The 20,561-nt window shown below is 38.3% G+C and overlaps 1 long non-coding RNA gene across 1 annotated transcript in view; it reads left to right on the forward strand.

Annotated features, from left to right (window-relative positions):
* Positions 1–253: 253 nt before the first annotated feature.
* LOC138741687 (uncharacterized) overlaps positions 254–20,561 on the forward strand; it is a 40,504-nt gene continuing 20,196 nt past the window's right edge. Inside the window, exons 1-2 of the long non-coding RNA XR_011343662.1 lie at positions 254–324; positions 726–1,558. This is a non-coding gene — a long non-coding RNA (uncharacterized lncRNA). The remainder of the gene's footprint in view (positions 325–725; positions 1,559–20,561) is intronic.

Genomic DNA, 20,561 nt, shown 5'->3' on the forward strand with positions numbered 1-20,561 from the left:
AAATAACACAAAGTCATCTATACCTGCATTTCAGTGTAAAGAATTTTAAATAACAAGTCTTTGAATGCAAATCAACCATTTATTTCCCATGGAGATCTAAAGGTGTGATCAGATATGATTGAAGCATTAATGTAAAGGTTTTATTTTTAGAACCTTTTGATATTTATTTCCCACATATTGTGAGAAAACATATCTGTAAGGTAATAATAGCATTTCATTCTACTCTTTGACAGTTAAAAATCTACAATGATCTACAGAAATTAATTTGTATCTGAGATTGAGAAAAATGCACCACAAATTATGAGAGTGGAACTTTAGCTACAGGTATGTGTTGTTTGCCCTTAAAGTACCTTTCTTAAACAAAGCAACATATCGGTGTGCATCTTATTGCTGCATCATGTTTAGTCTGCTGTAAAATTTCAGGATTAACTTGTCAACCAAAAATGTGTTGGGGGACAAAACAGCCAAGCTATCATCTAATGAATAACAATAACCTGTATTAATCTACAAATGGGAACAATGATTCAGGGTAGAAATTGAGAAATGAGATAGATCATTTAGGAACCAGTTGAAAGGTTTCCTTAGAATGTGGATAAAGGGAGAAAATATAAATTGCGCTCATAGTGACAAGTGCTGTACTGAGGAAGAAAGAGATCTGAGTGCAAAGATTTTGCAATATTTCAATAAGAGTGCAAACCTTGATTAACTTCCTCTCTTCTCCACAGCCTCATCTGTTTTACTGAAGCAGGGTTTCTGTACCCCCCTCTGCAACTGGACCCTTCACTTTCTCATTGGAAGACCACAGTCGGTATGAATTGGAAACAACGTTTCCTCCTTACTGATTATTAACACAGACACACTCCAAGGATGTGTCCTTGGCCCAATGCTCTGCTCGTTATACACCCACGACTGTGAGGCCAGACACAAATCCAATGCCACATACAAGTTTGATGATGACACCACAGTTGTCGGTAGAATCACAAGCAGCGATGAGAAAGTGAAGAGGAGGGAGATGGATCAGCTCGTTGAATGGTGTAACGACAACAACCTTGTGCTCAATGTCAGAAAAACCGAAGAGATGATTGTGAATTTCAGAAGGAAGTCAGGAGAAGGCGACCTAGTCTTCAAGGGCTCAGTAGTGGAGAGGATCAAGAACTTAAAATTCCTGGGTGTCAACATCTCCGAGGATCTGTCCTGGAGCCTCCACATTGATGCAATCACAAAGAAGGCTTGCCAGCAGCTATACTTTGTGAGTTGTGTGTGAGGAAATTTAATATGTCACCGAAGACTTTCGTAAACCTATAGGTGTAACGTGTACAGCAGTCTGACTGGTTGCATCACTGCCTGGTATGGAGGCGGCAACTCTCAGGACAAGAGTGAACTCCAGAGGGTTCTTAACTTGGCCTGAAACATTACAGGCTCCAGACTTCACTCTATCGAGGACATCTTCATGAGGTGGTGTCTTAAAAAAGCAGCCTCTATCTTCAAAGATCCCCACTACCATGGCCATGCCCTCTTCACTCTGCTACCATTGGGGAAAAGGTACAGGAGCCTAAAGGTAAGCACTCAATGGCACAAGGACAGCTTCTTCCTCTCTGCCATTAGATTCCTGTACAATCAATGAACCAAAGACACTGCCTTTCTTTTCATGCATTCGTATTGTATTAATTTATTTATTTATTTGTTTGTTTGTTGACTTGTTTATGACAATAAATCTTGATTCTGATTCTATTCATAGAGACTCAGGGATGCCTAAATTGATTTATTTGTATCTTCTGGTGAAGTTACTGGACATGTAGAGGCTCAAAATAGCAATTCAAATCCTGGACTAACAATCTAGAAAGAGGAATGCAAATTAATCAATCTCATTAATTAAATGACATGGAATTTAAAAAAAAAATCAATATCAGTGACCATGTAACTGGCAAGTTGTTGTCCTTCAAAAAGTAAATCACTCACCCTAGACTTGTTTGGTTTATATGTGACTCCAAGCCCAGAGCATTATTGGCATCATGAAATAACTGAGAAAGCCATTCAGCTGTAACAAAACTATTAATTTAAAAACAAAAATAAAATTGATTGATCTACTTGGTATCAACCAAGACATCAGACATGGTTCTGTAAACTCATTCCAGTTCAACTAAACTTGTTAGGTTCACTTAAGAAGGATAAGTTCTTCAGAAGCATGAAAGCACCATCTATAGTTACTTATTCCAGCTTTGGATTAATATAATTTTCCTTCTCAATTGGCTGGCACCAAATCCAACATCTCCCTCTGCAATAGTGGGTAGAAAATATTTTTATAAGAGTCACTGAATGAGTTGGACCAAATGACTTGTTCTGTAGTCTCAGGCGTGAAACATAAAAGCCTTCCCTGTGATTCTAGTGAACACAGAAAAATGCTGGAGGAACCCATAGCTCCATAGTCCATGGCTCTGTGAACTATATCATTCTGTGAGTCAGACTGAAAAAGACTGCAATTTGTAGCTAGGAAAAGTTCAGACAGCTATGGGCAAAACCTAAGCAAAAGGGACTAGCTCAGGCAGGCAACTGATTTCTGTGGACATGCCTTCTCTCCAAACTGAAAAGCTCTGTGACTTGTCAAGTGCAGATGGGAATGGGCTATGCATAGGCTATATATGACTGATATTTCATACATATATATAAAACACACACGTGTGTGTGTGTGTGTGTGTGTGTGTGTGTGTGTGTGTGTGTGTGTGTGTGTGTGTGTGTGTGTGTGTGTGTGTGTGTGTGTGTGTGTGTGTGTGTGTACCTATATACATGCATTGTGGCACCTAGATCCCATAAATAAATTAAAAACATGATAGATTTCTGCTCAATCATCCCATTTGCTCTTAGAGACTTTGGATGTTGGAACCAGAAGCATAATCATAGCACATGGAATGGCATCTGTGAGGTAAAAGGGGAAGAAATCAGTTCTGATACAGGGAACCAAAACATCAATGATTCCTTATCCCATACAACCCCCCCCCCCTCCGCCCCCACCTCCCAAATGTAGCTCATCCTACATATTCATCCTTTTTTCATTTGCCCTTTCTCAGTTGATTTTGGAGTTGCTTAACAAAAGTCACATAAAAACAAAAATGGAGCCTAGCAAGTTATTGTTTTACTGAAGGTCTAGAAATGAGTCGGTGTTAATGCCATGAGCCCAAAACAGGTTACGGGGGAAAAAAAAATCATTATACTGTACATCATACTCAACTTGCATGATGAGAGAATTGTGATCATCAATCATGTTTATGTTTGTTAAATGATCATACATTCCATCCCAATACTGGTTTTGTTTGTATATGAAAGAAGGCAGGAATTTTTTTGATCCTTTCTATCTTTCTGCACCAGTATCACTAGTACTGAAAAAATGCCATGGAAGAATGTGGTTCCATTGTAAATGACATTTAGTGGCATTCACACTTTTTGTTTTGAAAGCATTATTTAGAGCAAAGTGTATTTTTACATTTGACATTCACATCTCCTGTGCTGAAGAGACTTATTGCTTTTAAAAATAACTCACATGCTAGATTTGTTTGAAGAAATTTTCACTGATACCTAAGATTACAATAGTTTTGAAGTTCATATGCACAGAAAACATGCTCTAAAATGCCATATTGCTGTAGATTTTGCTTATTCCGGGGGAAGTGATTTCTTTTTTTTAAATTTTTTATTTTTCACACTATGAACCATACTGGCCAAAATACACACAAACATTTCCCTCTTGAATATACACAGTGCCATTTTCTCCCCTTTTCCCCCCTCCCTTCCCTGCCTCCTTCAATCCCCCCTCCCCACTCACTCAACGTTCAACATATTTGATACATTAAACCTATTAAACAATGTCATCACACAATAAAAATAAACAAGAAATTTGTGTCTTCTATTTTTACATACTGGGTTAGTTCATTTCGTCTTCTTCCCTTTCTGAAATTTTACAAACTAAATTATCACCCATTAATGAAGAAATTACAAGACGACTTAGAACATTGGAAAGACTTACCACTAACACTGATAGGAAGAGTCAATTGCATTAAAATGAATATCTTCCCAAGGATACAATACATATTTCAATCGTTACCAATTCACCTAACAGAGAAATTCTTCAAGGAGCTAAAGAAAATAATAAGGAAATTCTTATGGAAAGGGGGGAAACCGAGGATAGCGCTAGATAAATTAACAGAACGGTACAAACAAGTGGGCTTACAGCTACCAAACTTTAAGAATTATTATAGAGCAGCACAATTAAGATACCTATCAGATTTTTATCAAACAAGGGAAAAACCAGATTGGATCATATTAGAGCTAGATAAAATAGGGGAGAAGGTACCTGAACATATACTATATAAGTGGGATGAAAAGCTGGTGCAACATAGGAATTCACCAGTACTGCACCATCTCCTCAACATTTGGAAGAAGATTCACGTAGAAAGGAATAAAACAAATTATCAACTACCAAAATTAATATTGACGCAAAATCAACTAATCTCTTTCACAATAGATAACCTTTCCTTTAGAGAATGGGAGAGAAAAGGGATCAAAAGAATAGAAAATTGTTTTTCGGGAAGTAAATTATTATCTTTTGACAAATGAAGGACAAATATGGTATAACTCACGGTACAATGTTTGCATACCACCAACTGGGGAAGTGATTTCTTTCCATGCATGATGCATGCTCAATGAACTCCCCAGCCTTCAGATAATTTACAATCTGTATGCAATTTCATTTAATGTACAGATCAATTTAAAATGTTTCAACATACGATATTTTGAAATTACATGATCAGAACCCATTTTGAATAAAGGTAAGTTGGGGTCTACCTGTATCAGTGTGGAAGCTTTTGCTGCTCTGAAATGCTTCTGTCCAATCAGTGCATGCAGATTGCTTCCCAAATGTGCTTTGTCAGACCCAACACTTTATAAAAGATGATTTGGAACCATGCACAGATTGCCGTTGGTAGGGAGGTAGAGAGAGATTGAAGAGGAAGAGAGAGGGCAAGGGCAAACATGCAGGTACGTTCTGAATCACAACGTAGGTTGTGAAGTGATCCCAATGCCCCTAGTTAGAGTGTGGATGAATCCTCTTGAACAAGGCTTCCCAACCCTTTTAGCTCACGGAACCCTTTAGGCGAGCACTCCCCAATCATCAATTACAGTTTTTAAAGACCTGGTAATATACACAAGCATAGAATGAAAGTGTGTTTCCTATTTGAAATCATTTGTTGCTTCTACTTTACATTTAATGGGATGAATAAAATTATTTCTAGTCCTCACAGATCTTCTTAATGTTGGGAACAATATTAGGTAGTTTTATCCTTTTTCACATGCAATGTGGTACATACTCAGTACCTTGGATGATACATGGGCATGCCTGTAAATTTAAAAGCAGAATAAAATTGTTATGTGGTTTATCCTCATGATTACTTTCCATTTTCTTTTCTAATAAATTACAGTTGGCACATTTGTAAACATTAATCAGGGCAGAAAAGAAAATGTTAATCTGCCGCCCACATTGATTCAACAGTGGGAAGATCATGGGCCAGTTTGTTTTCTGAAAACTTTTGTTCTTGTGGTGGTACACCACTGGTCTACTGCAGGGGGAATCCTCTGTACCTGCAGGAGTGTAAGTGGACAGGACAACACCTGCCGGCTGTCAATCAGTCGGCCTGAATGGATCAAGCCCCACCCGGTTGGGTGTCAATCACCCTCCAGGATATAAGCCTGCACTGGCCTCCCAAGGTCTCACTCAGAGTTGCTGCAGCCACAGCCAGCCTGGCTCTGTGGAAGTCTTTGTGGATTAAAGCCTGTTGTACAGTCTTTACTTTGTGTGTGTCTGATTTTGGTTAACAGCGCACCACAGTTCTTGAATGTAAATCTCATTAGGAATGGTTTGAGCACTCACTTGGAATCTGAAAATGCAAAAAAACAATGAATTAATTTTGAATATAAAGTACTCGTGTTGCTACAAGACTATTCTTATTTCTCTTTTTTGAAGTAGGGACAGTGATCTTCCAATTTTTACAGAAACCTTTTAGAGGTTAAGTGAATTTTTTTTTAAATGCTGGTAGACAGAAATACAGACCTGAAGTCATAATCAGATCAGCCATAACTTTATTTAATATCGATCCTATGGATCCTAGTAGCCTATGTCTAATTTTTATGTGTTATCAATGAGATTACCAATAATGAATTCACATTACCCCTCTGGCCCAGACGGAAAATGATTGAAACTATTGAGTCTGAAAACTTCAAACATCATTAACAAAATCTTACTTTCCTTTCTTTCTTTTCACTGTTTACTGCTAATTTTGATTTTTCACTCCAATTCATATAATTTCCTCCTTCATTCTTCCTCTCTTTATTCATTGTTCCTTAAGCATCACTGGCTAAGTATGTATCAATATTTATCTGCACCCGGATAACAAGTGAACCATTTGTTCCACCCATATGATTTGCCATTAGTTGCTGCTGCTTCAGTCATTAGTTCAATATGATCAGACACCAGTAAGCTGAAGTTGAGCCTTGGCGGTCTGACTGTTCTAAGCAAGATTAAAAAGGCAAAAATCCCTTTTTGGCACTTTTAAGTTTCAAAAGCCCTATGGTGTTGTAAATAGGTAGAAGGATATGATTTTAAATTAAATAATAAGACTAGGTGTAGGTGATAATGGCTCAAATTAGCATTGTGCATCTTCAGACTAGATTGCAAGAAGTTATTCATTTCACAAGCAATGAATGCTTTTCCAAATAAAGCAGCCGAGGTCCAAGTTCAGAAACCATTCAGTCCTTAAATAAGTATATTACAAACTCAAGATCAGTGTTATTACTGAGCTTTTTGCTCTGGTTTTTCCAGTTGTCTTTTTCCATCCACTTAAAATGCCATTTCCTTAATTAAACTCTTTTCAATGACATTAACCAGATGTAAAATATGACAAAGTATGTCTATCTTTCACATGGAGGTACAGCTGACATGTACCATGAAGTTCAAAACCTGCTGCAAGGGTTCAGCAAAGGGCCTATTGTTAACTCTGAGATCCCCATATCAACAAATTTCATGACTTGTTCATGACAATAAATTCTGATTCTGATTCTAATTCTGTGGGTTTCTTCTGGCCGTTCTGTTTTCCCCCTACCCTTCAAAACCTTTTGGGGTTGTAGGTTAATTGGGGTATTTGGGCAACATGGGCTTGTGGGCTGGAAAGGCCCACTGCACTTTGTGTCCAAATTAAATAGAAAATTTTCAGAGGTCTGATCAGGTATAAATACAAATTAAATGGCAGCTTGACCCATTAATGGCAAATCTGAACCCTATCCAGTCACTGTCAATCTAATCCTGACCTGACTTTGATCAATCTGAATCTAAAGCAAAGACATTATTTATAGGCTCTGCTTGGAGAGCCAGGCTCCACTCACAAGCATTGGTCTAGCCAAGGATTTATCAGTGCCTGCCATTAACACCTGGTAAGTGGAATGACAAATTCTTTTCCCACCTTCGTTCCTAGTCCTGCACCTCAACCATCAGCAAATGGAGCAGCAATAGGGGCACCAGCAGTGGCAGAGCTGCAACTTGTTGAAGGGCTTACAGTGGCTAAAACCCGTCCTCTTTGAGTCGGCCAGGAAGGATGCCAGTGCTCTGCCTGTGCCTTCCCTCGAAATACCTTGCATGGGAAGGTTGGCAGGAGATCACCTGAATCTCTAATTGGACTGTATTTTGCAGAAGGTCTTCTCACTTGAATAATCCAGATGACAATAATTTGTTCTCAGAGATTTCACTGTTTTTATGCTAAAGTTAGTCTTCTATTTGTATCTGAAGCCTGCACATCGAGGTTCCAACTCCTTTTTACCAAATAACCCAACACACCCTACCCTGGCCATCCTCCAAAAGACATTAGCCTGACCATCCTGCACCTCTCCTCAGCCCAGGAGACAAATAAACTGTAGAAAAGTTTTTAAAAAATAATGGGGGGGGGGATGAAAAAAATGATAAAAGAGCATGTATTGATTTCAATATATAGAACTTTTGGTTCTCTATGCAATTTTGTTAAAAAGAAACAATGGAAAGATTCAACAAGATTGGAAACATCTAAGAGGGTTAATGTTGCAGCTTAAAGACCCTTCATTGGAAGTGGGAAAGAGAAAAAACAATTTAATTTTAGATCACAGTCTGAAAGAATGATAGATAGGGCAAAGTAGATATCTCTCATACTCGAGGTCCCAGTGAGAAACGTGACCATAATGGGTTGAAACATAATACTGGAGAAACTCAGCAAGCCATACGTGTACTTTATGTAGCAAAGATAAAGATACGTAACCAACATTTTGGACATGAGCCCTTCATCAAGATATTAATATTATTTTGATGAAGGACTCAGGCCTAAAATGTTGGTTATGTATTGATACACTCTATCAATAACTCCAAAGTCAGTGAGTGAGAAACGATAAGCTTTAATACACTTTAGATTGCAGCTGGCCCGATTCCATGTGCTTGAATGAAGGACAGGGGGAGGGAGGTTGGCCTTTATGGCCGGGTCACAAGGGGAAAAGTTACGAGGAAGTAAGTCATCAGTGGGCAGGCTAGCTAACCATACACAGTCATACATACATTTCACCACATGTATCTTTATCTCTGCTACATAAACTATGTGGTTTAACTGGAGTTTCTCCAGCATAGTGTTTTTACATCAATCGCGGTGTTTGCAGACTTTTGTGTTTTATTCTGTAATAAGTTGAGTTGTTCAGGACTTTCTCAGTTCAGGGAATAGAGAATGAGGTTTGCTCATCATTTGGAGGACCATTTCATTATGAGTTTGGTTTCTTTATGATCATTTTTAAATAAAGCATTCACATTTTATGAATGAAGTCAAATAGAATTGATTTATCAATAATTAGCCTGATCGTTTCATGATGATTTTAGGATCCAGGAGGGAGCCTGTCCTCTACCATGAGGCTATAGGCATTTACCTCCACTTAATGTTATATCTTGAGCCACTGCCATTTGGATATGCCAACAAAAAAAATCTTAATGGGGCATTTTTTTCACTTTATTTGTTCATGGTGCTCTTCAGACCAACTTGAAACTACAATTAATGGAGTTTGTCCCAAGAGTGCTGAGCATTTATTGCACAAGTTACAAGGGTCTGAGTATAAACCCTCAATTCCTCTCAATTTATTTTCAACCACAAATTTCCAGAAACCTGAGACTGCAACTTAGAAGTTACTACTAAAATACCCTATTTACAAAATTGTCATGTTTTATATGATAATGAATCTCAGGGTTGTATGTGATGTCACGTATGTAGTTTGACAATAAATTTGAACTCTGAACTTTGTAAGCAGGCAACCTAATTCTTCCTATTGATTGGTGAAACAGGGCTAATTCTCTCAATTTGGAAATGGAATTTTGAGGGCTGTAGCTAGCAAGTATGGCAAACTTGTGTGGAACTTCACATCAACCCTCATAAGTGAAAATTAATTTTGCAATTTTGCATTGAGAATGACCCTTACTAAAAGACAAAGATTGTTGAAAGTGAATTTCAAGTTTTGCCATAATAAGCAAATGAAAGTTGTGCAGCTGTGTAATTGTTGAATAATTGCAGATGCAAAATTCCCACTTGGTTATTTGCACTTACATCTGAACTATGCAAATTTTTATCTAAAGAGTTGTACTGCAAAACAAATTGCAAAACAAGGGCTGTTGAATGGGCAAATATGAAGGAGTTTGAAAAATAATTGCTGACTTTAATGGAAGTTGAAAATGGGGTTTATTTAATCATGAAAAAAGACCCATTTTTGTTTCTGAAAGTATTATATTTATATGCATGTGCAATTAGAAATATAGAGCAATATAATCCGTGGTTGCTTGTTTATTCAAGCTTGTTCTGATCCAATTATTATGCATATTAGGATCAGAGCAGTTTGCACAACTCGTCACTTCGGTTTTCTTACATAGAACTTACATTTTCTTTCCATTCTGAATTGTCTCCCTACCTTCCAGGAGTGGCCATTCACACAGGAATGACCAAAACTGCAAATATCTGTATCACACTGCAAGTTTAGACAGAATACCTGAAGTGCAGTATTTACGTCCTATTCGTTAGCCCATTGTTTGCGGATCACCTGCAGGCAATCTGTGAAAATGTCTAGGGGATCGCGGAGGTAAAATTTCAGAAAGGGAATTCCTGTTGCAATGTTTTTACACAGACTGCATTGTGGAAAATTGGGAATAAAAAAACTGTGCCAAAAAAACCTCTTAATTTTGTAATTCTCTAATGTCGTGAGATTTTATCTTGAAGTCCTCATGGATTCCAGGTGCAATAAACATGATGTGATGTATTTTCTAACCTTCATGAGAAATAGAATAGGAATTGTTTTGCAGACAACTCACCAATAAAGCTTCTTTTTCATTGCTTGGAGTTTTAGGTATTTATTTTATACTTACCTGAGAATATCTTAGAATATAGGACCTTGGTGAGACCGCACCTGGGATATTGTATATACATGGTCTTCTGATTGGAGAAAGAATATACTGATTATAAAGAGAATATGAGGTTTACCAAATTGATTCTTGGGAGAGTGTGATTGTTGAATGAGGATAGATTAAACAGGCTGGACCAGTATTCTCTGTAATTTAGAAGAATGGGAGGTGATCTCATTGAAAAGTACAAAGTATGTTTGAGTTTGATAAGATCAATGTAGGAATGATGTTTTTCTCTGGATGATGTCCCCAGAATCACAGGCTTAAAATAAGAACAGAAATAGATATGGGGTTAGCGCAGAAAAATTGCACTGAGATAAAAGATCAGCTATGATCTTCTTGAATGGCAGAGCAGGCACATAGAGCCAAATGGCTTTCTCATTTATCTATGTCTTATGTTCTTGTCATGTTGTTTGCAATATGTTGCAGTACTTATGCAGTGACACCAGTAAAAAGGAGTCTGCAGGCATTGGAGAACTAGAAGAATATATACAGGTGCTGGAGGAACTCAGCAGGTCGCGCAGCATCCACAGAAAGCAATAGGCTGTCAAGATTTCTGGCCTCAGCCCTTCACTCTCTCACTGCCACAGCAACAATCTCTCGTAGCCAGCATTTAATTTACACATCCCATACCCACACTGACATATCTTTCCATGACCTCAAATTGAAGGAACAAAACTCTAAATTGCACTTCAGCAGTCTCCAACCAGATGGCATCGATATTGACTTCTTCAATTTCTGTTAAGCCTCTGTTCTCTCCCCCCCCCCCTTGCTTTCCTTTATCCTTCTGACCCCTTTCCTTCCCTTCTTTTTCCCTGTCAACCACTACTTCCTTTCTCCACCTCTCCATCCTCTTTCCTTCTTTTATCCTACCAGAGAGCAATTTTCTCAGTCCTCTGCCCCCTTCCTCATCACCTCCCATCTCATTCCCACTCCCACCTGAATCAACCAATCATCTGCAACCCTGTGATTCTCCCCCTTCCTTCCCCCACCTGGCATCTGAGGAGGCCTGATACATTGACTGCCTATTGCTTTCCATGGGTGCTGCAAGAACCTGTCGGGTTCTTCCAGCACTCTTGTGTGAAATTATTGGCAGATACACAAATCGTACTTGGATGGCAATGCGATTAAATTGCAGACCATGTTTAACAGCAACTGCTGAAGAAACAGACAACATGAAAAAAGGTTCTCATTTCAGTTTGTTTTCTTTTTCCTGCTTTCTCACGAGAAAATTAAACATTTCATTTTGACAGCAACCTAAACTGATCAAATATCCTGTGCAAAATATATACTTTACTCAATTAGTATCATTCGCATCGGAGCTAAAAGATTGCGAGTGTTCATCACATATTCAAGCACAAAGATATTGGCTGATGCTACAGTTCATTACTGAAAGTGTGTTGCTGTATTTAGTTGTAGCTTCTCCAGAGAACCATTCTCAATAAGGTGGGGTGTATTATCCCCCCCCCCCCTTGAGGGTCACAGCACGTATAAATAAAAACATTGTTTTCTTTTCACCTCATGTAACAGAAATATTTTTATGTTTTTTTAATGTATTTGGTATGAGAGAAGCATGGAAGAAATCAAAACTTGACTGCTTTATGGAGAAGGTGGCCCATAAACTTTGAGCAGAGTCCGGGGCAGGGGTCATAGCTGAAAAAAAGGTTGAGTGTGGCTGCTCTAGAAAATATTAAACAAGGCTCCATCTCTACGGTAAGATGAATGCAAAATATTCGACTTCTATTTGAAAGAAAAGTATTTGACTTCTCCCTGCTGTGTAAACCAACTTTTATTCATCAATAACCAGCATAAATCAAATTAGCTGTCATCGCCATATTTTTATTTGTTGGAGTTTGCAGTGTTCAAATTGACAGTAGGTTTCTTACATGACAACAAAGACTGTACTGCATTAATTGTAAAATGCATTGTCTCAACCAACGCCACAACATCATTGTTTAAAGGCAATTTTTTTTACAGTGGAAATAGCAAAATTGCACTTTACCTTTTCATTTGTCATTGAGACAGGGTTTTATATTTAAGATCCAAACACAGATTATTTTGGCATCCCACTGGTGAACAGCTACCAAAATGAATCTGCCTGATTTATTTCTACACTGTGTTTTCTGAACTTTAAACGATCCCCAATGCATGCCAAGATTAAATTCTGTGAGACTGTCCTTTCAGTAAAACACTTTGAATGGCATTTTGTCATATGATTTTTGAAAATCCAATGCACAGCTTGAGCTTTTTTTTCTACTCTGCTGGTTAGATCATTTAAAGTAGCCATTTTCAACTTTTTTTCAGCTACACCTCCCCCCAACTATGTCTCTATTCAAGGTTTATAGACCCCATTCCCTGTGAAGCAATCAAGTTTTGGTTTCTTCTGTACCTCTCTCCTACCGACTAGATTAAAAAAAATATATTGATGTTATGTGAGGTGAAACAAAAACAAGGCTTTTACTTCAATATGCTGTGGGGTGGTGGGGGGTAACGAGGAGTCCCTGTTAAGAATGGCTGCTCCAAAGCTCTTTTATATTTGTCATATTTTCTCCTTTCTTGTCAAGCAGTATCTAACTAATCAGGATTTCTGAAGCTCCTTGTCATCACATCCTCAACAACAGATCTGAGCAGTTTCCCAATGATTGATGAAATATTCACTGACCTCTGATTCTTTATTTATCTCTCTTATTTTTATGAAGACCGGTGTTAGATTTGTTACCCTCCATTTCACAAGGACACTAATTCTTTAAAAACAGCATGTCCCATCTAGTAAAATCTGTTTTAATGCATTTACATAAATACTGTAGAATCAAGATTGATGACCCAGTATAGAAAAGATAAGATGGTAGTTCCATTAAGCTTTCGTTGTTGTTAGTTTCCTCCCCATAGAATCGGCCCTCACCAGGCTTGAAAGCACCCTAGATTTTCCCACTGTGATATGAGCAGCCATGGGTCAAATCATCAATATATCATCAGTGCTGTGGAACACCACCACACAAATACAGGGATTTCAAAGAAACAATGCTTCTACTGGTAATAGGCAAATAGATTCCTCCCTAATTGAAAAAGCTCAGGCCAAAGGCATTAATGGGAAGGATTCAGTGCTTTCTATAAATAAATTTCAAATGATATATCTTTTTAGGAATAGACAGTATTAGAATCTAAAAATGTAAAACATCACTGTATTTTGCTAATTTAAATACTTCAGTGAATTCATTAACTGTAAGTTCTCTAGACTTCTCTTTCAAAATATTTTTCTTTTTTTTCCCAAAGGTAAATCAAAAATCACAGTTGTGCTTTTCCTTATTAGGACCACCAAGTACTCCTAAAATAGTCTCTTGTCCTCTGACCACCTGCAATCATTCACAAACAAGACCACCAAGAATCTTGGGTATATACATCTGCTGTCAGTCATTCCCTGCTACCAATTCCTGCATGTTAAAGAAATACAGTAGAAGAAATTGCTATGACGGCAACAATAAGGAATTGGCTAACATGTTCTTATTAAATTCTTGAGTATGCTACATTAATGAAGATTGCTAACCATTTGTTTTGGACAGATTAATAATTGCATTAAAACAGTGCACAGATGAGCCAGATATAAATTGATAAGCCACTTAATAATGCTGATAATTACACTAATTTATTTACATTCAAATGGTGCTCAATATTATTTAAATGGGTAAATCATCCTCAATTTAAGAGGTTACAAGAAATAGAAGCAGGATTAAGTCATCCAGCCCGTCGAGTCTGCTCCACTATTAAATGAGATCATGGCTGATTTAATGAGAGGCTCATCTCCACCTACTTGCCTTTTCCCCTTATCCCTTAATTCCCCTACTATGTAAAAATCTATCCCACCTTGCCATAAATATATTTTCTGAGGTAGCCTCCATTGCTTCAATAGGCAGTGAATTCCATGGATACACCACCCTCTAGAAAAAGCAATTACTCCTCGTCTCCATCCTGAATCTACTACCCTGAATCTTGAAGCTATATCCTCTAGTTTTGATCTCCCCCACTAAGGAAATGTCTTACCTACTTCTATCTTATCTATGCCTTTCATAATTTTATACATTTCTATAAGATCCCCTTTCATTCTTCTAAATCCCAGCAAATACAGTCCCAGACAACTATCTCCTCATAGGCTAAGGTCCCATCTACCCTCTCAGATGGATCTAAAAATATAAGAAAAAGAAATAAGAGCAGGATTAGGCCTGTCACGCTGCGCTGCTATTCAATAAGATAATGGCTGATCTCTTGATAAGTTCATCTCGACCTACCTGCCTTTTCCTGATTTCACTTAAATCCCCTACTATGCAAAAATCTATCCAATCTTGTCTTAAATAGGTAGCCTCCACTGCTTTTATGAGCAGAGAATTCTAAAGATTCACCACCTTCTTGGAAAAACTATTCCTCCTGATTTTTGTCTTAAATCTACTAGGTGTAAAAGGCAGCACCAATATAGTCATCAATGTAAGGGAGGAAGAGTTGAGGAATTTTGTCTATGTAGGTTTGTAGCATGAATTGCTCCACATATCCAACGAAAAGACAGGCATAAATTCTGAACAAACAGTATAGCTCTATTATATTTGACAGCAAATTTTGACGGAAACCTATCGTAAACATCTGTTTGGCTGGTGTTAATAATGCGGGGTTCAAGGCTTTCAGATATTGCCTCATTGGAAACAATGCGAGTCAACTCTGCTTTCTTGTGTAACTCATTTTTAAAGATCAGAATTATGAATCATTGTACTGTAGATTGATGCACTGACAAAGTGTGGTTAACTCTGCATTCCTATCAAGCTTCCTAGCCTATTAGAGGAGATGAATGACGACAGCAAGAACGGATGTGATTATACAAAAAAGGTAGCGTTGACCATATTAGGAGATGCTTAAATTGCACACTTCATGAGCTAGTTTGTAATCTCATCAGTGTGAACTTCAGAGGAAGTGATTATAGTAATATGATGTCGGTATCCTTAACTACAAGAGTAAATACACAGGAAGTTGTAAATCTGCTTATGCAAGTTTATCTTTTGATCAATTAATCAGAGATCAAAATAGCTGCAACTATGAAGCAGAAATTAATGTATACTGTATAATTCATGATTAGAATATTAAACTTTGGTGATCCCAGTAATTTCCACTTTAATTTATGTATTAAATGCATGCTAAAGTTGTTAAAGAATGAACCAATTTACTACAATAAGATTTGTACTTAGTAGGAAAATGAAATCAGTGAAAAATTACAAAATTACATTTTTTTTCCTAATTGTAAACATGACATTTCCAGTAGGGCACAGATTAAAATATTCAGCACAATTGGACATCACTTCATAGAATATTTTCACAGTGTATTAATTTTTAGGTAGTTAAATATCTGATAGGATATGAGAAAAAAGTTTTGAGCCAGTCTGTCAACTACAGCAGGCTCATTGTGGACACAAAATCTTGCTCCCTCTTCAGTTAACTTTGATCATGTCAGCCTGTTTGCCCTTCTTCTATTTGTTCCTTCCCCTAATTGTATTGCACACGTTCCTCTTTCTCATTCTCTTTTCACATCCCAATCTCATGTTGCAGCTTTCACATTTTCACAATGTTCTCTCTGCTCCCCATCTTTACCTTTTGCCGATAGTACATTATTCAAACTCATGCCACCTGCTTGCATCTAGTCTCTAGAGAAGCATATCTAGTACAAGCCCCAGATCCTCCTTTCAAATATCATTCATTTGGCTAAAAATAGATGCTCATATTGCACATAGTGCCAGCATCCAACTGGATTTCTCACAAAGTGAAAAATCATCAGGAAATTGGAAGGAGATGCAATGAAAGAAAGTACTAGTGTATCATACCAAGGATCACGTTAAGGATAGCTCACCTAAGGACTGTGTCCTTACCTGGTGTTGATTACAGCAGAAAAGGAAGATCCATCAGATTGAAAAGACTGTTGAATTATTTTCACAAGTTAAAGTTTATTGCCACAAGATACAGTGAGAAATTAGTTGCATGAGCAGCTATTTCGTTAATCCATACATGATGCAGCAACATCAACATATAAATAGAGAACAGTTATAGAGAGAGAGATTATTTAGAATAGAGCAAAGACAGCAACATTTTACCAGTTTGAGATTAATTGTAGAGTCTGATAATGGCACAAAATAAACTGACCATGAAACTGGTGGTGTGTAATCTCACACTGGTGAATCTTCTTCCTGATGGGAGGAGGGGGGGAAGAGAATGTGGCCAGGGTGAGATGAAAGGTTTCATATGTTAGCTGCTTTTCTGTGGGAAGCATAGATGTAGTCAGTGTAGGGGATTGTGGTTTATGTGGCGGTCTGAGCTGCATTCACATCTCTCTACGGTTTCTTATGATCTTGGGCAAACCGCAGTGATGCAACTTTACAGGATACTTTCAATGGTACATCCATGGAAGTTGTTGGGGGACGTAGGTGACATGCCCGATTTCCTCAGACTCCTAAAGAAGCATGGCACTGATGCATTCTCTTGGCCATCCTGTTGACCTGGGTGGATCAGGACATATCACTGGAAATATTTATTCTTATGAACCTGAAGCTATCTATCAGTAAGGTCTGCTAATTTTGAAGAGTCCTTGCCACCTTCTAGCTCAATGAATTAAACAGTTCAATTGTTCCCGCATTTCCTTCCCTCTTCTGGGTCTTTTCATCTTTTATTTATTTCTGCATTGTCAGAACTCCAATTCTATGGGCTGGGTAGAATAATCTCAAAACGGTCCCTATTGACTGCTGTGTTTTGGTTCAAGAGGTTGAGCAGCTGTTGTGCTGAGAATTGGTGATATTGTCCTTCCTCCAACCATTACAAGTTTAAGAAATGGAAATGAGATCTATCTTTCCAAATTCTTCGTTCCAGTAAATAAACAAATCAGAGATGAAATTTCCAATGTCTGAAATGTCTCGGCATAGTAGTAAAACAAAATAGTTTCAATGGTAGTCAATGGAATAGAATGGCCTGTTTGCTCCAGCTATGTTAGTCATTTTCTAGGACCAATTTCACTGGGACAATCATGCAACAGGGAAAGCTGCTGCCTCACAGCACCTGTGATCCACATTCAGTCCTGATCTCAGATCTCTAATATTTCCTTTGTCGAGACTGTATGCTCTCCCTAAGACCACAAGTTTTTCCCCTGACTGCTCTGCTTTCCTCCCACATCCCAAAGACATTCAGTATTTTTAACTTGATTGTCCACTCTAAATTGTATCTGGTGTATAGTTTGGAGGACAGGTTACAGGGAAAATTAGTGGGGGAGGGTGGGATTTTTCTGTGAACTACATTGAAATAAATAGGTCAAATGGCCTCATTCAATGTCACAAGGAAATTTAATGAGGTTTCACTAAGTAGCTTGACCACATTCTTTGGCTTGGCTTCGCGGATGAAGATTTATGGAGGGGTAATGTCCACGTCAGCTGCAGGCTCGTTTGTGGCTGACAAGTCCGATGCGGGACAGGCAGACACGGTTGCAGCGGTTGCAGGGGAAAATTAGTTGGTTGGGGTTGGGTGTTGGGTTTTTCCTCCTTTGTCTTTTGTCAGTGAGGTGGGCTCTGTGGTCTTCTTCAAAGGAGGTTGCTGCCCGCCGAACTGTGAGGCGCCAAGATGCAAGGTTTGAGGTGATATCAGCCCACTGGCGGTGGTCAATGGGGCGGGCACCAAGAGATTTCTTTAGGCAGTCCTTGTACCTCTGCTTTGGTGCACCTCTGTCACGGTGGCCAGTGGAGAGCTCGCCATATAACACGATCTTGGAAAAGCGATGGACCTCCATTCTGGAGATGTGACCTACCCAGCGCAGTTGGATCTTCAGCAGCGTGCATTCGATGCTGTCGGCCTCTGCCATCTCGAGTACTTCGATGTTAGGGATGAAGTCGCTCCAATGAATGTTGAGGATGGAGCGGAGACAACGCTGGTGGAAGCGTTCTAGGAGCCTTAGGTGATGCCGGTAGAGGACCCATGATTCGGAGCCGAACAGGAGTGTGGGTATGACCACATAGTGAGACATTAACCACTAAGTGAGAGTTTCATTCCAGCCAGTTAAAATAACAGTGGAGCTCCAGTCATTTGATGGAAGCCCTATTTTAAAGTACTCATTAGGTACCTACTAATTTTGGTCGGGGCATTTCCAAATAGACTTGGGTGCTTTCAGAAATCCAGGTTAGTCAGCATCCTAATCATAGGTGAACTCCTCGCCTTAGCCACACACTCAACCCATTTCTGCTGGGCAGGCTAGTCTAAATCAGTGATTCTCAACTTTTTTCTTTCCACTCACATGCCACCTTAAGTTATCCCTTACTAACCACAGACCACCGATGACATAGGATACTCTGTGGTTATTAAGGGATAACTTAAGGTGGTCTGTGAGTGAAAAGAAAAAAGTTGAGAATCACTACTCTAAATTTATGGTTTGAACCTGTTTGTTCATCTTCATGGCGAAATTTGGAACTTGAATCTTCGATGAAGTGATCTTTATAACCAAGTCTGGATAAAGTTGACTTCATTTTAAGTTGTACTTGGCCAAGTGAAAGGTCCAGACATTGGATTTGTATTGTTTAATAATTTTTCAAGCATTTATTGTCCTCTTCTCATTGCCCTTGAGAAGATCGTGCTCAATTACCTCAGTCACCTCCTGCACTAATTCTGCTGAAAGAATTTTCATATTGGCGATTTCCAGGATTTAGACTCACCTAACATTTCTTTTACATAAATTCATTTTGGAATATTGGTATCGTCAGCAAAACCAAAATATAACACCCAAGTCTAAGTAACCCTGAGAAAGTAAAGGGGAGTTACATCCTTGTAAAACCCATAGAAAAATCTATTTATCTCTCATGATATAGAAGGAGATTGTTTGGCCTATAAAATCTTTGTCAGCTCTTTGATGAATCCCAACAGAGCCATTACCCCAACTTACTTCCCACAACCTATTTTTTCTCACCTGTCTACAATCTATTTTTTTCTTACTTGTCTATTAACCCCCTTCAGATTCTCCTTACAACCATCAACATTGGAGGCAATTTATTATTCCCTCAATAGCTTCCCATCCTTTATAAGATCCGAAGCAGGAATGTCCATCAATGTTTGCACAATGTTCAATTCAGCCATCAATTCCTCAGAAAATGAAACAGTCCATCACTTCATCACAAGACCAAAACAACATTCAGGCATTGGTTTGTCAGTAGCAAGCTGGAGACCATTAAACATTATTAGGGTTCTATGTTATTTTGCTTCAATGTAATCATGCACTCATTTTGGCACAAACTTGATAGAGATATATAAAATACATTGATTTCCTGCTGATTCCAATGCAAAGCTGCAAAGATGTCTTTTGAACAACATCTATCAGAAAAAAAAACATGTAATTTTGTTTACAACATTGCATCTATAAAGCAACTTATCAAAGTAAACAATAAGTCAGAGGGTTGTGAGTCTGAGGAACTAGTTGCCACAGGTGGCTGTAGTCCTTGGGTGCATCTAAGGCAGAGATTGACAGGTATTTGATTAGTCAGGGCATCAAGGGTTAAGGGGAGAAAACTGGGGAGTAGGGCTGAGTGGGAGGATGGATCAGCTCATGATTAGAATAGCAGTGCAGACTTGATGGGCTGATGGGCTTGCTTCTCCTCCTATATTTTGTGATCTTGTGAATAAATATGAGTTAGAATGGATCTTGGAAATAATGACCAAACAAATTTATAATGTACACAAAATACCTGAGATTCAAATAGAAATTAATGGTTTTTATTTCTGAAGATTGGTTAAGAAAATTGAATCCAAAGGAATCTGAGTCAGAATCTAGTGCTGCACTCATTTGTGAAGTTACATTTATTCTTCAATGGAAGTTGCAAGCCAATGTCAATGGATATTAAAGATTGCAGATCTTGAAATCTAGAGCAAAAAAAAAATCCGCTAGAGGAACTCAGCATGTTGAGCTGCATCAGTGGAAAAAAAGAGAATTGTTGACATTTCAGTCTTAATGAAAGGTTCTGTCCCAAAATGTCCATAATTCTTTTTCTCCCACTGATACAGCTCAATAGGAATTAGGCCCGAGCCA

This window comes from Narcine bancroftii, chromosome 8 (assembly GCF_036971445.1).
Source record: "Narcine bancroftii isolate sNarBan1 chromosome 8, sNarBan1.hap1, whole genome shotgun sequence".
NCBI classification, from domain to species: domain Eukaryota; kingdom Metazoa; phylum Chordata; class Chondrichthyes; order Torpediniformes; family Narcinidae; genus Narcine; species Narcine bancroftii.